Here is a 15,627-nt window from a genome sequence, read left to right on the forward strand (position 1 = left end):
ACAAGCCCTGACAGGTAGAGACTTCCACACTTAATGCCAAGGTTCTAACACTAGCAGTGGGTACTCATATGGAGCTTCCAAAGCACAAAGAAACAACACACTATGGGCTTTTAGAACTACTGATAGTGAATATGTTTAGTGCAGGTAAAATTAGGAGACATATCAATCCATACGAGCACATTTAACCCTCTGAATGAACACTTAGCCAGACTGTCTTTTGCCTGACAGCGGATATATATTCATTTATGGTTCTAGGGAATCAAATGATTTAGGGCTGGGAGACAATGATAACCCAGGATTTAAAGGCTTATGCAAAACGAAACAAAACAACACAACACACACACACAATTTTAACGATACCAAATCCAACTATCTGGATTTTTGAAGTGTCTTACATTTCATAACACCAGGTAATTTCCAGTTGCATACTCAAAACTTTCCCTTTAGCCCCAATGAGTAAACCTTCAGGTAGGTTTAGTGCAGAAGATTAAGACTGCATTAAGATTACGTCTGAAATGTTCTGCTACCAATTAGCCCTCTAGTATTTCTGTAAGCCTTGAATTTTTGATGCGATCAATGACACCAAGTGGAGCCATCTTCAGTGGAGAGGTTATTAAAGATATAAAAATCAATGCAAAGATGATACTTGGAAATCTATATCACGAGATAATGAATCACCATGAGAGCCGACTAAGGAGGAACGTCAGCAAAGCAAACAGAAGGTTTATGCATAAGAAAGTATTTGATGCCAGAAGAATTTGAGCTAAATTTTGCATGAGACAGAAATCTTCAGGCAACACTTATGATACATTTGCATGGCAACGTTTTAATGAGATGATGACACAAGCCCAACCAAGCACAAAGATTTTTTTGTGTGTGCATTAGAGAGAGGAGTTGGGATGTGAAGTGGGGGGAGGGAGTAAGGGCTAAGCTCAACAGAATGCTTTCACTTATTTTGCTCCATGCAAAAAATTCAAGAAAAGAAATGCCTTTCTAGCAACCAAATGTGCCAATGGTGAATGGAACTCAACACAGCCCAAAAATTTAATGCATGTTTTTCTCTGTTAAACCAGAATCACCAGTGTTTTGTCCACCGATGTCAACAATTTCTTGTTTTCACATGTTAAAAACTGTATACTAGGCTTGGCCTGGTGCTGGAGAAGACTCTTGAGAGTCCCATGGACTGCAAGAAGATCAAACGCATCCATTCTTAATGAAATCAGCCCTGAGTGCTCACTGGAAGGACAGATCGTGAAGCTGAGGCTCCAGTACTTTGGCCACCTCATGAGAAGAGAAGACTCCCTGGAGAAGACACTGAGGCTGGGAAAGATGGAGGGCACAAGGAGAAGGGGGCGACAGAGGATGAGATGGTTGGATAGTGTTCTCGAAGCCACAAACATGAGTCTGACCAAACTGCGGGAGGTAGTGGAGGACAGAGGTGCCTGGCGTGCTCTGGTCCATGGGGTCACGAAGAGTCGGACACGACTAAACGACTAAACAACAACAACAACTAGGCTTGGCCACTACACCACCATTGTTTTTTAAAGAAAGACAAAAGAAAGAAAAGAAAAAGAAAAAAATCTGGTATAAAAATATCAATCCATCAATTAAATCAACTCCAGGGCACACAGGATTAAGACAAAAGGACTGTAACTTGACTTTAATGACAAAAATATAGCACTGTAAATGTTCTGTGGTCTGTAATCCTCACTCAATTTCTTCTAAATGAAACATTTGCCTGAGCTTTAAGTGCAGGTTGTAAATGGAGTTACATGCTGGAGCTTCACAGGATATTCCAAATTTAATTTGAACTGGGGATTGATTCAGATGCCTACAAAGTCAGGTTTCTTCCTTTCCCAAATTGAGCTAGTGCATGACACGGCAAGTTCATTTGGGTTTTACTGCTTGACACAATTGTCTTTGACATTACCAGCATTTATGGCATGTTCTGCCTTGCATAATAACACCTGATTTTTTTTAGAAAAAGAAAAAGAAGCGGCATGTACCAGCAAATTTACTAGGTTCTCACCTTGCAAACAATTCTACTCTCTGTCTCACTTGCATTCAAAAAATAACAGTGAGTGACTTTGCATAAGCCTCTGGTCCTCATTTCCAGTTGCACTGAAGTCTAAGAAAAGCACCTGTAGTTGCTCACTTTTATCCTTGTTCACACCTGTCCTCTCCCCACCCCCACCCCATCCTGTAAAGCTTTGGCATGAGGACATATGTGTGAGAGTGCTTATGTTTCCCTGAAAAGTCCCATGAATACCGATGGCATAATAATGGGATGAACCAGGATGAAGGCTGCAATACTAAACCCACTTACCCCACTGAATTCAATAGGACTTCCAAATACAGTGGTACCTCGGGTTACAGACGCTTCAGGTTACAGACTCGGCTAACCCAGAAATAGTACCTCAGGTTAAGAACTTTGCTTCAGGATGAGAACAGAAATTGTGCTCCGGCGGCGCAGCGGCAGCAGGAGGCCCCATTAGCTAAAGTGGTGCTTCAGGTTAAGAACAGTTTCATGTTAAGAATGGACCTCCAGAACGAATTAAGTTCTTAACCCGAGGTACCACTGTAGACATTGTTAGGATCACAGCATCAGTGATGCTCTGAGCAGTCTCACTGAAGTCAAGAGAAACTGATATCTCATTGCTTACTTAAGTCCCATGTATTTGAGCAGTCTACTCTAAACATGACTCTGAAAACAATAATTATGTCCTAAATGACACTGGGCATGATCTGGCAAAATTAAGTAATGGAAGCTTCACTGATTTCAGCAGCAGGGTTGATACAGTTATAAAATAATATGAGATAATGTAATCTTCTTCGGGCAAGTTTGTGGCATTTGTGGTTGAGGGATCCAAAAATTGGCCCAGTTAAAATGTCATGAACTCAGGTCCATAAATGATGGGGAAATAAGTCATAAGCCTTCATGCTCCCTCCTTGCTTCTCTCCTTTTTTTCTTCCCATGGGCACATGGTTTTGTACTGTCTTCTGCAATGATTTGTTAAATCAGTTTCTTGTAATGTCGGTATTGGAAACTAATATCTTTCCTGCTTATGAACCAGGATATAAAACCAAGAGGGAAAGAGGCACATGGGTTGCTGTCAGACAAACCACAGTTTATCAGTCCAAAATCATGACATCTGACACTGCGTCTTTCGTAAATGCTATACTTTTATTCCAATAAATTTGTCATTCTTTAGAACCTGCTCAGCTTTAATTCTCAGGTAATTCTTGTTGTCTAGCTATGTATTCGGGGTTTGAATCCCCGTGGCGGGGTGCGCTCCCACTGCTCGGTCCCAGCGCCTGCCAACCTAGCAGTTCGAAAGCACCCCCGGGTGCAAGTAGATAAATAGGGACCGCTTACTGGCGGGAAGGTAAACGGCGTTTCCGTGTGCGGCTCTGGCTCGCCAGATGCAGCTTTGTCACACTGGCCACGTGACGCGGAAGTGTCTCTGGACAGCGCTGGCCCCCGGCCTCTTGAGTGAGATGGGCGCACAACCCCAGAGTCTGTCAAGACTGGCCCGTACGGGCAGGGGTACCTTTACCTTTAGCTATGTACAAATGCAATGTTTTTCTTTTCTTTTTAAAAAATCTGTATTGCTACTTTTCACTTTTCAGAATTATCTAATTCTACATTCATCAGCATCAGGACACTCAGTTTTCACAGTTCACTGTGGTACAACAGTCCTAAACGCTGTTTCTCCTAGACATACCATGCTTTTACATTTGCAGCTGCCAAGCAACAACATTCACAGATAATCACACTCACAATCACAGCCTATTGTTCTTTTTTAACAGGACACAAACTGCAAGGCGGGTATGCTTTGTTAATCAGGAGCTTGCTGTTGATTTTTATAGATAGGCACAAGCAGCTTTGGAGATTTCTCTTTTTAGCATTTTTTGAACTACTGGGATAAAGTAAGCCATAAAGGAACACAGTATGTGGATAAGGGGAGGGGAATCATACTTGCCTAAATCATATAGGATTTGAAAGTACATTGGGGTACCATCACAGTTTCAGTCAACATAGGTTAGTTTATTTTCTGCCTTTACACCTGCTAGCAACAGTCAGTAGGCCAAAGGATCCTGCTCTATAATCCACACTTTAGATTTGTTTGCATGAGTAGATGGCACACATGAGCAAAAGTCCAACACAATTATTTCAAACAGAATGGATTCACATACATGTGTTCATCATGCACAATTGCCGATGTCAAGAGATGCAAAATACCCATCACAGACTACAGAACCCAGAGATAAGCAGAGCTTTCCTGCCTCTCCAAACAGAATGGTATTCACGGGTTAGAGATTCATCTGGGAATCCCATGACTAAGGTACGATTCATGTGTGGATCCTCATTTTGAAGCCTCAGGAACTTTGAATGACCATGTTCTCTTCAGGTGCTACTAGATTGACCAGGATCATGTGTTTAGCTCTACTTCTGAGGTGGCACAAATTCTCCTGGCTACTGTAGTGATACGGAAGAATTTTTGCACAGGAACTTTTCTAACTATGGAAGCTCCCTCCATGAGGTCAGCAGCTGTCTTCACTCCTGTAATGCCTGAAGAGAGCGCACATATTCACAAACTCATGCTAAAATGGCAATTTATTATTATCTAATTTCCTTATGTGTGCAAGTATGTGTGCTGCATGTAAGTCTTCATATTAGGTATTTGCTTTTTTATATGTATTTATTTTTCTGAGCACCAAGGGTAGCACACATCATTTCCTTCCCCATTTTATCTTCATGACAACCATGTGAAGCAAATAATGACTGCCTTAGGATTACCCAATGAGTTTCATCAGTGAGGGGGGATTTGAAATGACTTCTGTTCCAGTCTTCTTCAACCACTCTTAACTACTAAACTGCACTGTTCCCTTTGTACAAGGACAGAGAACAGAATACCACCAATCTGACACAATCATTCTGCAGAAAAAGACAAATCGACTATGAAATCTTCCTGCAAGGTCTATGAGGCTATCACTCAGCTGCATTTTTAAATGGACACAGCTGGATTTTTATGGCTGATTAAGATTTCTGCTAAACAACGGGCTACTTTAAATTTCCTTGGACTCAAAATGGTAACAAAAATTTATCAATGGCTGGAACAGGTGGCTCCTAAACTACATCGTTCCTTCAGCGAGGCAAATTGAACACTATGCAGGCAGTGGAGTACAATCAGTGTATTTTTCAAGAAGTAATTCTAGACATCTCAGCAAGAAGCATTTAAGATGCTTTCCCACAAACAAGCAACAGCAACAGCGTATGGATTCCCCATGTGCTGCATTTCCTTCCTGTCCAAGGCATAAGTTACGGTCTCCACTCAACTAGTTTTTACTTACAGGTCTTTCTTCCTGCAAAATTTCATTGCTAACCGATGGGCAATGGAGGATTTGCACATATTTATTGACTATGTTATTCATTAAATTCCTATACCACCCTTCATCTGAGGATCACAGGGGAGTTTGAGAGATTACACACACACACACACACACACACACACACAGGATAGTAACAAACAAACGAAACCCACCCCTTCCTACACAATTTGAATGGCAATATGTTGTTTAATTGGCCTATATGGCATCTCCATGGCCAATGGTGTGAATGAAATTTAGTTTGATGTGGCCGTGTATCGATTAAAAAAAGCCACAGTTCTGTAACACATCAGGTAATGCATTGTAATGGAGTTAGAACCCAGCACAGAATTGGGGAAACAAATGCAGTAATTCCTGCATCCAAAGGCACCCTAATACTAAAAGCTAAGTAGGCTGTGTTCATACCCTATCAAAAGTTGATCTTAAAATATTGTTTCAAACAAGTCATAATATCGAAGCCAGGCACAGCCAAAAAAACCCAAAAACCTGGGACAGGAGACTGCTTTGGAAAAGTGGGTGTGCAAAGTTAATGGGAGCCCAATGTGACTCATGGGGCCCTGTGTAAACATGTTGGAAATGCTGCTTTGCACAGCATGGTGCTCTGTCAATGTCAGCATTCATGGCTTGTTGACCCAGTCAAGATACAGAGCAGGAGTGGGAAACTATTTTTTCAGCTCAAGGGCTGCATTCGCTTGTGGGCAAATTTCTGGGGATGCCATGCCAGAGGTAGGCGAAGGTCACAGCCAAAGGTGGACACAGCAACAGATGACTTTTGTGTAGCTGGCTACATTTCAACCATGCAGAAGTTGGAGCTTTCCACACTTCCACCACACACATCTCTTGATCCTCTTGATCTTCTGAGTAACAGGGATTATTGCACTTTAAGAGCCTATTCCAGCCAGGTGAAAGCAGAGTGGGGCTAGGGTCCATCACAGAGTCCTGAGGGCTGGATAGAGAGGCACACATTAGATCTGGAATCCCCCACCTGATAGAGAGGATATTAGGTTTCTAAGCTGAGATGACAATGTACAAGAGACTCCAGGATATTTATGCCACTTCCTCTTTATGACTACTTTGGGTCATTTACAGTGACCTGAGAGCACATCCATCATGTTTATATAACTATTCTTCAGAGCTGGCAGCCAGTTCTTTGTGGGCCCTTAAGCCTAGGTTGGCCATGGCTTTCATCCTGGCTCCCTTATCTCCTCTACCATCTACTTGCTCCTTTTGGGATCTGATTAAAGGAGCAGATTCCTTGACAACTGCCTTGTCGTACCCTTCCTATCACAAAATGGGTGCTTCCACTAGACATCTCGGCCATGGTATATCAGTCTGGCATGCTGTTACTCTGTATTCCTCCCATTGAGAAAAGGGGAGATTGTCCCAGCATCATGGATTTGTGGTGGGCCCTCTGCCAAGTTCTTGCCAAGTGCCTGAATGTGCCGACTGCTGCTGCTGGTCCCATGATTCTTTTCTGGGAAGACAGACATGAGTTAAGAACCCCAAATTCTGGAAAAGGCCTGCTAGCATATTCCTTTGATCCACTTCCACCTTCGATTCATTCCATCAATGTCTAAATAAATCAAATGGTAAAATGAGATCAGAGGGTGATATCACAGAACAGGTTACGGAACCAGGTCCTTTCTTGTGACTCTGCTCCACAAAGAGGCTGCTTTTGCATGTCTCGCAGCAACCCATCTTTCAGTGGAAGCAAAGTATATGTCAAAAGAAATACAAGGCTATTGTTTTAAAAAACCAGGATTTCTATCGTTCTCCCAATTAGGACACTGCAATATGAAGTTACTAAATTGTAGCATGGCTTATAGTCTGTACTCATATCATTATGTCAGTTGTTTCTCTGCCTTCAGTCCATAAAATTGGCTGGGGTGGGGATTCACACAGTGCGATGACACTGAGACACAATGTAATTGCAGGCCTCACTACAGAATGGAAGAGCGCTCAACACGTGGCTTGCCATTTTAGATGGCGTTCATTTGCATTTTCTTCCATAACGTTCCACACAGATCCTGTGCTACAACCTCATACTGAACCGTGAGTGGGTTTACTCAGCCTTAAACTGAGAAAGTACATTAGTTCATCTAGTTCAGTATTGTTTACACTGACTGGTTCTCTGGAGTTTCTGACAGAAGACTCCCCCCCCCCGCCTACCTTGAGATGTTGGGGGCTGAACATGGGACCTTTTATGTAAAAACTATGTTGCTCCAAGAGGGTAGGGAAGTGAGCACAGTGTTGTACATTTACATGGGTTTTTGTTTTTTTTTACTAGGGCTTACATGCCTGCTTGCTCTGCTTGACAACTCCCCTACCATTCCCCCCACAGCAACCCATAAGGCATGTTGCCACCACCTATGTGCTTCTGTTGCCCCATGATTCACCAGTGAAAATGGTAGGAAAGAACTGCATGCTGGAATGCCTTCTCAAATTTCGTCCATGAAAATTACAGTGCGAAAACTCCTGCAATTTTCTGGATTAACAGTTTTTTTTCTCCTCCCCTGGAGGCAATTAGCACTGAAATGAACATTAGATTTCCTCTAGATTCCTAGAAGTGGCTTTCATGTTGTGTGGAAGATCACAAAAAGCATGGAAATTATCAGGTAAGTGAATGTGGGGAAAATGTTCTGAATGCAGTATTATGTGTAAAATGGAGAAGGGCTTGTATCATATATTCTAAGCCTCTTTTGTTCGGTATATTACATGCTGTTACCAAGCGGAGGGGTGGGGCATTTCATTGAACTTTCTGCTGAACACTGTCAATGCCCATGTCCCATCTGAGATACACTAAGAAAGATAGAAATAGCTATGCCAATGAAAGCAGTAGCAGCATAAGGTATCATAATGTCTCTCTTTGCTACTCTCTACTTAGTTACTAGTTGAAAATATATTATACTAGTTTCCCCCCCATAAGACATCCTCACCCCAAAAGCAGCCAGGCCAGTGTCTCTGGAACATCACAAGTAGGATGCTAGTTGCGTCAAGCACTTGCTAAGGTATTCTGCTTCTAAACATACATGTTTCATTTAGCTATATTGCCTCATATGTCCAGTCTATGCTATAACTAACACCTTTGTACCAAATTGCTTTGAGGGGGTTCCAAGACAAGCATTTTAAGAAGACTCTTTCCTAGCCATTGAGCCATGTGCAACTACCTGAAGCCTGTACAAGGTCTACTGGTGTCTCGAGCTTTCGACAAATGAACATTTTCCCAGCTAAGAATGTTTAGAAGCCTTAAGAGTCTCTGAATTCAATGGCAATTCATTTATGTAGTGATGGTTCCAAAACATTTTCACTTAAAAAGACACAATAAAGAGGTGTCAGAACCTCTTTTTTCTCTCTGCAGCAAAGATAGTTGTTGTCGTTTTTTGCCATGCAAGTTGCGTGCAAGAGATCTGTGTTTTATCACAGCCAAGGCTAATCCTCATTGCTTTATACTGATTGTCCATTTGCCTCAAAAGCCTTTGGGGGTAGGAATGGAAGAGGGGGGAATCACAGAATCTTAGAATTGGAAGGGACCCCAAGGGTCATCTAGTCCAATCTCCTGCAATGCAGGGATCTCAGTTAAAGCATCCACGACAGATGGCCATCCAACCTCTGCTTAAAAATCTCCAAGGAAGGAGAGTCTACCACCTCGCTAGGGAGCCTGTTCCACTGCTGAACACCTCTTACAGTCAGAAAGTTTTTACAAATGTTTAGCCGAAATCAAAACTGTGGCGACCAGTTAAAACTCTGCAGGTATGTCAAAGCTGCTCTTGTGCTTTTGAACAAACAAACGTTTTAATCAAGGAATGAAAGGAATTCGTATTGCAAATGGAAACCTTGATTTCCGACTCTTTTATGAATTCCCAAGCAGAGAAATGGCCCACAAACATAACTATTACCCTTGTGCAACAATGGCTTGTCATCTTTCCTAACTAGCTTAAGAGAAAAGGACTCCAGCTCATTGCCATAGCAAGCAAGTGTAGGTGCAATGTACTGAGTGCTCAATCATCACATGTGAGTAATCACACACCTCCTTTTAAGATAAAGTAGCTTTCTACAGGCTCAGAGGTGGAAAGCTGACCACTTTCTTCAATATTTTACAAATGATACACAGTGGACAGCAAACTGGCCCCACACACGAGACCAGCTTTGCTCAGCAGCTGTAATCAACATGAGAGGAGAGGGAGCGGCAAACTTGAAAGCTCCTTCCCAAAACTGTGAGCCCCCTCTGCAGTGACCAAAAGTTGAGCACAACCATCCAGAGAGATGAAACCTGTGCCTGTCAGCTGTCATGCAATCCAGAACCCAGTCACACAGGTTTCCAGGTCACGCGAGCCTTGCCTTTGTATGGCTCCGCTTCCACAAACCTTGCTTCCTTTTATCATTCAGAATCTTGCCATGGAAATCAATAAAGCTTTGCGCAACACGCCAAACCAAAAGAAAAACCTGAAGCACAGGAGCCAAGCAGTGTAGGATCAGCGCTCAGATTAGGACAGCTAAGTGATGTTGAAAAGGGAAGCTTGCTGTTTCTACGAAAGTCACAGAACCATCCTTTCATGCCCCTGGTTAATAATTTAATACCGGTAAGCATCCCTAGAGCAATCTGCAAGTTTTTTTACGAAGCGAAATCTCTACGTGGGACAAAGAGCTTGATCTGGAATCCAGGTAAGTCCCTGCCATGCTCGGTGCTTTAATAACTCACTCCAGTTACATGAGAAGCAGCAGCCTTAGCATCTAAGGGCTTATTGTTTTCTTCTCCTTTTGTTGTGTCTCTCAACATCCAGAAGATGAACAGAATCAAAGCTGTAGGAGAGGAGCTCATTGCGATGGGCCACCCTGCTGATCTACTAAAATAATAAGTTATCAAGTGTTTTATCTCTGTGGCAGCACCATCGGGTTTTATTATTGTATCTTGTTTTACCAGCAAGCATAATTGCATATGACAGTGGCTCTCCACAGATCACAATAACAGACTTTTTTGGGGGGGGGGTATTCTTCTTCTGAAGATCTGGGAAGATGGTGAAGCTGATCACTGGAGGAGCATTTCCTCCCAAACCAGTTTGCAGCATTTATAAGTCTAGGGACATCTCTGGTTGATGGTGTTGTGCATAAATTTTAATAATATGTTTCATTCCCTTCCCAAGAAGGCAAATATAATTGCATCTTTCCCTCAGATCTAGAATTGCAAGATTTTTTTCCGGGGAAGGATCCACAGCCTTTGAATTTGGTTGCAAGGAAACTGTAACATTTGAGAATGTTGCTATAAAAAAATATAACAAAACACATTATGTGTGAACATCGGTCTAATGTGGTATATTGGTTAAGAGCATGAGTTTTGAGTTGGTAGTCCTCAGTTTAACTCTCAGTAAAGGCCTGAATACCCTGTAGGCATCAGACAAGCCATAATATATCCCAGACATGCACATGTTATGTGTGTTTAGAGCACCACACATGAAAAAGAATTGACAATCAAACCTTATTTTCCACTGTAAGATTTTTAGTCTAAATCACAGGCACTGAGCAACATCTAAACAACCCTTGCTTAGCACTGTCTGAATAGGATACTGCCTCTTGAAACCCAAAAGACCCAATAGAGGCTGGACCATCAGCTATGCTGAGGTATGGGACATTATTATATAAGAACCAATTATTTGAAATGAAAACTCTGCCACAGTGGGAAGTTATGCTAGTGTTCAGAAATTACTAAACACTTGACCTTTCCCATTTGCTCATTCTACTTTATATCACATATCTTAAAGCTTTATTATAGTCATCCGACACTGCTGAAATGTGAAAAAAGCTTCATAGTAAACAGAGAAAATGATATTTGCACAGTGCAGATGCTTATGGGATTCAACCACAAGAATTCCATGAAATATAGACACATGTACACTTGGATTGAAGGATCGACAGCCTCAGCTGCTTTTTCCACATCATTTATACACAAATACATAAAGGTATAGAAAAAGATACAAAGACCAAAAGAATGCAGACTGCCCTTTGCCTGGAATGATTCTATTCAGGAGGCGGACACTTTGCTTTCTCATCTACTTAAACTCTGTTTACATTCTTTTAATTCAGAAATCTGATTGAGCATTGTCATGTTAGGGTGATGTGAGCTTCACCGAAACCTCTGAGCTATAGTGCATAGCATGGATTAATGTACTTCCTTTGCATATTTTGGATATAAGGGCAAGAAAAAATATAAATCTGAGTTTCCATGTCCTAAAAGGTCATAGGTGCTCACCCTTTATTTATTTCAAACATGTAGATTTTGTCTTCCTACATTTGCTCAAGGTGGTTCAATCATGGCCTTGTAAGAGTAAAAGTAAAAAGCCCTCCCTCCTGCTACCCAAAACCCTCTGTAGAGGGATATACCATATAGCAGGGAAGAGGAAATTGTTGCTGGACTACAATCCCCATCATCCTTGACCATCACCCATGAGTCCAGCAACAGCTGGAGGACCACTGGTGCCCCACCCTTGGTTAAACTTGCTCCCTTCCCCCAGCAACTGAGTCTGTTCCAGACACAGGGAGAACCTTGGGCCCAAGCAGGGTCAACACACTCCTCTTGAGCAGAGAAGCCCTCCTTTTATATGTTGGTGTCTATTCCCTTCAAATAGGCACCAAATGCACAACCATCAGGAGGCATGGGTGGGGACAGCTGTTATCAATGACAGGACCAGCCAGCACAAGCCCATTTCATGTGTTTTCAAGTAAGGATGGATGACCCTGTTAATTTCACTTTACCTCAGTTCTTCATTTTTCTGATCTTAAGTTAAATTCACCTAGTTTCTGCAGCACTCACTCTTTAATACAGTATTTCACTGGTTGTTTGATGCACTCAGTACTAAGGAAGAAGACTGGGCAGTGGCATAATTATAGCAGCATGATATTCAAAGCAGGCAACCTTGGGGATAATGCCCAACTTGAATTACGAAACTCAGACATCCCCACACCCCAACTGTGAAATTCCCCCTCTTCTAAATTATGATTGGCTCCAAGCCTTTTCAGTTTCCAGCCATACCTATTCATCTAGGCTTTCAGGTGAATCTGCTGGCCTGTTGAGTTCTAATGCGTATGAGGATTTTATAAGGTTTTTTTTAGTACTCTGTTATTTTAGTGTGCATTATGTTTTAATTACATAGAATTACAACAAAGAAACAAAGTAATTGAAGTGTCACACACAGAACAAGAAGCACCCCAATATGCATACAGTATCAAATAAAGTCCAGTGCTGCCCTACAGAACAGCTCAGATTCCATACTCTAGCTAGTGAGAGCTGGCTAAGGTCGTCCCAGTTTGAAGTCCTTTCAAGACTAGATGGATAGCATTTTAAGTGGCTAATACAAAATGGAAGCATCCAATCTCTCCCTCAAAGCCACCACAAATATTTTTGCTTCAGTGTTTTATTGTAAGGTGCATTTTGATGTCCAAACCTGGGCCAACTCATTAATTAAGCTAACTTCCATGTTTTATGAAGCTGGCTTCTTTCAACCATCCATAGTTAAGATTAACCACAGTTTAGCAACATGCCGGAACCCCAAACTATCGCTGATCTTCACTATGGATTGTTGAAAGAAACCAGTCTGAAATTAGCTTCTTTCAATAGCCTATAGCTGAAAGAACAACCACAGTCCGCCTGGTTTTGAATAGCACAACACACTGCAATTAATCAAAGAAGGAAACAAAGCTTCTCAACTCTTCCTTGTGGTGGTGCTACAGCTCTAGCACAGGCATCCCCAACCTTCGGCCCCCCAGATGTTTTGGACTACAATTTCCATCATCCCTGACCACTGGTCCTGTTAGCTAGGGATCATGGGAGTTGTAGGCCAAAACATCTGGAGGACCGCAGGTTGGGGGTGCCTGTGCTAGAGGAAGTGCACAAGCCAGATGCTTACTACAGCTCATTCTCAAAACAACAAACCACAGTTTATCACTTATTCTGAACAATGGCACTCTCCATCACTGAGTTAGAACCTGCCCTCTGTATTTAACAGGTACAGTGTGAATTGGCCCTAGCAAACAAGAACAACCTGGTCGAGAATTCTGTGCACACTTCTTGCATATTACTTAAAAGCTAGTTATGGATCACTTACCCTAGCTTCAGTTCCATAGTTCCCCACACCAGATGATGGGATGTCCTAAAAGCTGTATACCTAGGTGGAGAAAAGGGGGGAATACATGTTTTAAAGCAGCCATTAACAACAACTGCTAAACAAACATATAATGCTCTCAAATAAATAAACAAATCAAGATCAATTAAATCTTTTGCTAGTGTTAATCTTTGAGTCTATATTTATCTGACTGAGGAAAGGCATGGGAGAATGCTTCTTCCTTGATTAGTCAAGACTGAGAAAAGCCAGACGGATTTTGCAAATGAGAAAGGAAAGGTGGATGGCTGCCTAGCTGCCTCTATGGAATAGGATAGCCGAGAGCAGGTGGAAGGCTGCTGATACCCCTCCCAGAAGAGGGAGGAGGCTAATCAGATAATCAATTTTCAATCTTCTGCCTTTCTTTAGAGAGACCGTTGTTGGCACCTGTTTACATTGACTGGGTGGAAACAGAGAATCCCTGGGAGAAAAAACCACCACCATCTGTATGCATCTTCAAATTTATTTATGTATTTATTTTAAATGTTGAGATGATTCCTACAGTTTTCATTAGCACCTGCTGCTTCCATATGAGAAGGTCTTCTCTGATGATGCAGTGGAGCTGGAGGGAATTTTGGTATAGGAAAGATATCTTTGATGCTTTGTATCTGTTTTTGCAGTTCTTAGCTATTTGCTTAAGTACATTGTTTGGAAATATTTAGTTAATTATGTGGCCGATCTGTGATCATAATAACAATAAAGAAAAGAAAGTTAATTATGTTCCTCAAAATGTGGAACGATGGTGATTAGTAATAGTACTGTTTGGTTTAAATGTGGATATTAAAAATTGCATTTCTTACATTGCTTCCTTTTTGTTGACATATGTAAAAAGCTTAAGAGATTTCTGCTGAAATCCAAAGTGGTATAAAATAGAACCACAAAATCACAACTGTAGTGTTGGAAGGGACCCAAAGGGTCATCAACAGAGGAAGGGACCCCCGCAGGCTGTGGCAGAATCTCCTTCCTTGGAAGTTTTAAAGCAGATATTGGACGGCCATCTATCATGGATACTTTAGTTGTGATTCCTACATTGCAAGGGGTTGGACTAAATGACCTTGGGTTCCCTCCCAACTCCACAATTCTATGATTCTATGAGTGTGTCTATTTTGCCACTATGATGTGTGTTTTAGTCACTTTGGGTAATAAAAGTATATGGATAGAGAAAAAGACTAAAAGGAAAAAATTGGATTTTCTTTTTCTGGAGATCATTTTATTTTTTCTACTCTACGTCCTCAAAGAAGAGATGTCTAGAGAACAGGGCACAGGGCAATTCAGAATGGGCGAGCCTGTGGAAACCACTTTGTTCAATTACAAAAACAGTATGATGTCTTTAAATGAGGCCCAATTTTGAATTGGATACATGAAAGACTTAGGTCACTGTTGACCTAACAGGTAGCTTAGTTTATTGTATTTTTTTAAAAAAAATCTTTGAAAAGGGCATCAACATTCTGCATATAATTCTGCAGGGATAGGCAAGAGATAACAAGAAAGAACAAAGTTACAATATGCACTTCATTTCAAAAGAGAGATGATTTAGTTTGTAGCACACATCACGCAGAAAGCTACTTCTGCCAAAAGCTTGGACATCTGCAGCTTACAAATAGCTGCTTTTCAGATATGTAAAGATTAAACTGTCATTATTCTGCTCAAGAAATCGCTGTCTGCAGCCCTTTTTGGATTATTTAGGTAAGCAGCATGATGGCCTCTATGGAAAGGGAAAGAAAATGATAGTGTCCTGTTTTATATTCTTGGAAACGGTAACAGCTCTTCTCCTACAGATAATTTAGATGCACTGTCACACAACACACACACTCAGTTGGTGCAGCTAAGAAGTAAGATGTGAAGCCCTTAGCTCAATAGGCAAGCCAAGGACAACAGCTTGCCTAGGTCTTTCTGAGGCGTAGGTAAGAAACATGGGAAGGAAGGGAAGCACAACACATTGCTCTCCATATTCTATTGGCCTACATGTTACCATGATCTCTGAACACTAGTGATGTTGGCTAGGGTTGAAGGGAGCTGCACTTCAACAACACTGGAGGCTCACAGGCTTCCCAACCCTGCAGTAAGTGGATATTACTGGCCTGTG

General features: G+C 41.7%; 1 protein-coding gene across 1 annotated transcript in view; it reads right to left on the reverse strand.

The window, feature by feature from the left end:
- Window positions 1-15,627, reverse strand: part of ADGRL2 (adhesion G protein-coupled receptor L2) — a 569,402-nt gene that overhangs the window by 453,606 nt on the left and 100,169 nt on the right. The window contains exon 2 of the mRNA XM_053391929.1: window positions 13,488-13,547. The gene's annotated coding sequence lies outside the window, so the exon portion shown is untranslated. The remainder of the gene's footprint in view (window positions 1-13,487; window positions 13,548-15,627) is intronic.

This window comes from Podarcis raffonei, chromosome 6 (assembly GCF_027172205.1).
Source record: "Podarcis raffonei isolate rPodRaf1 chromosome 6, rPodRaf1.pri, whole genome shotgun sequence".
Lineage (NCBI taxonomy): Eukaryota > Metazoa > Chordata > Lepidosauria > Squamata > Lacertidae > Podarcis > Podarcis raffonei.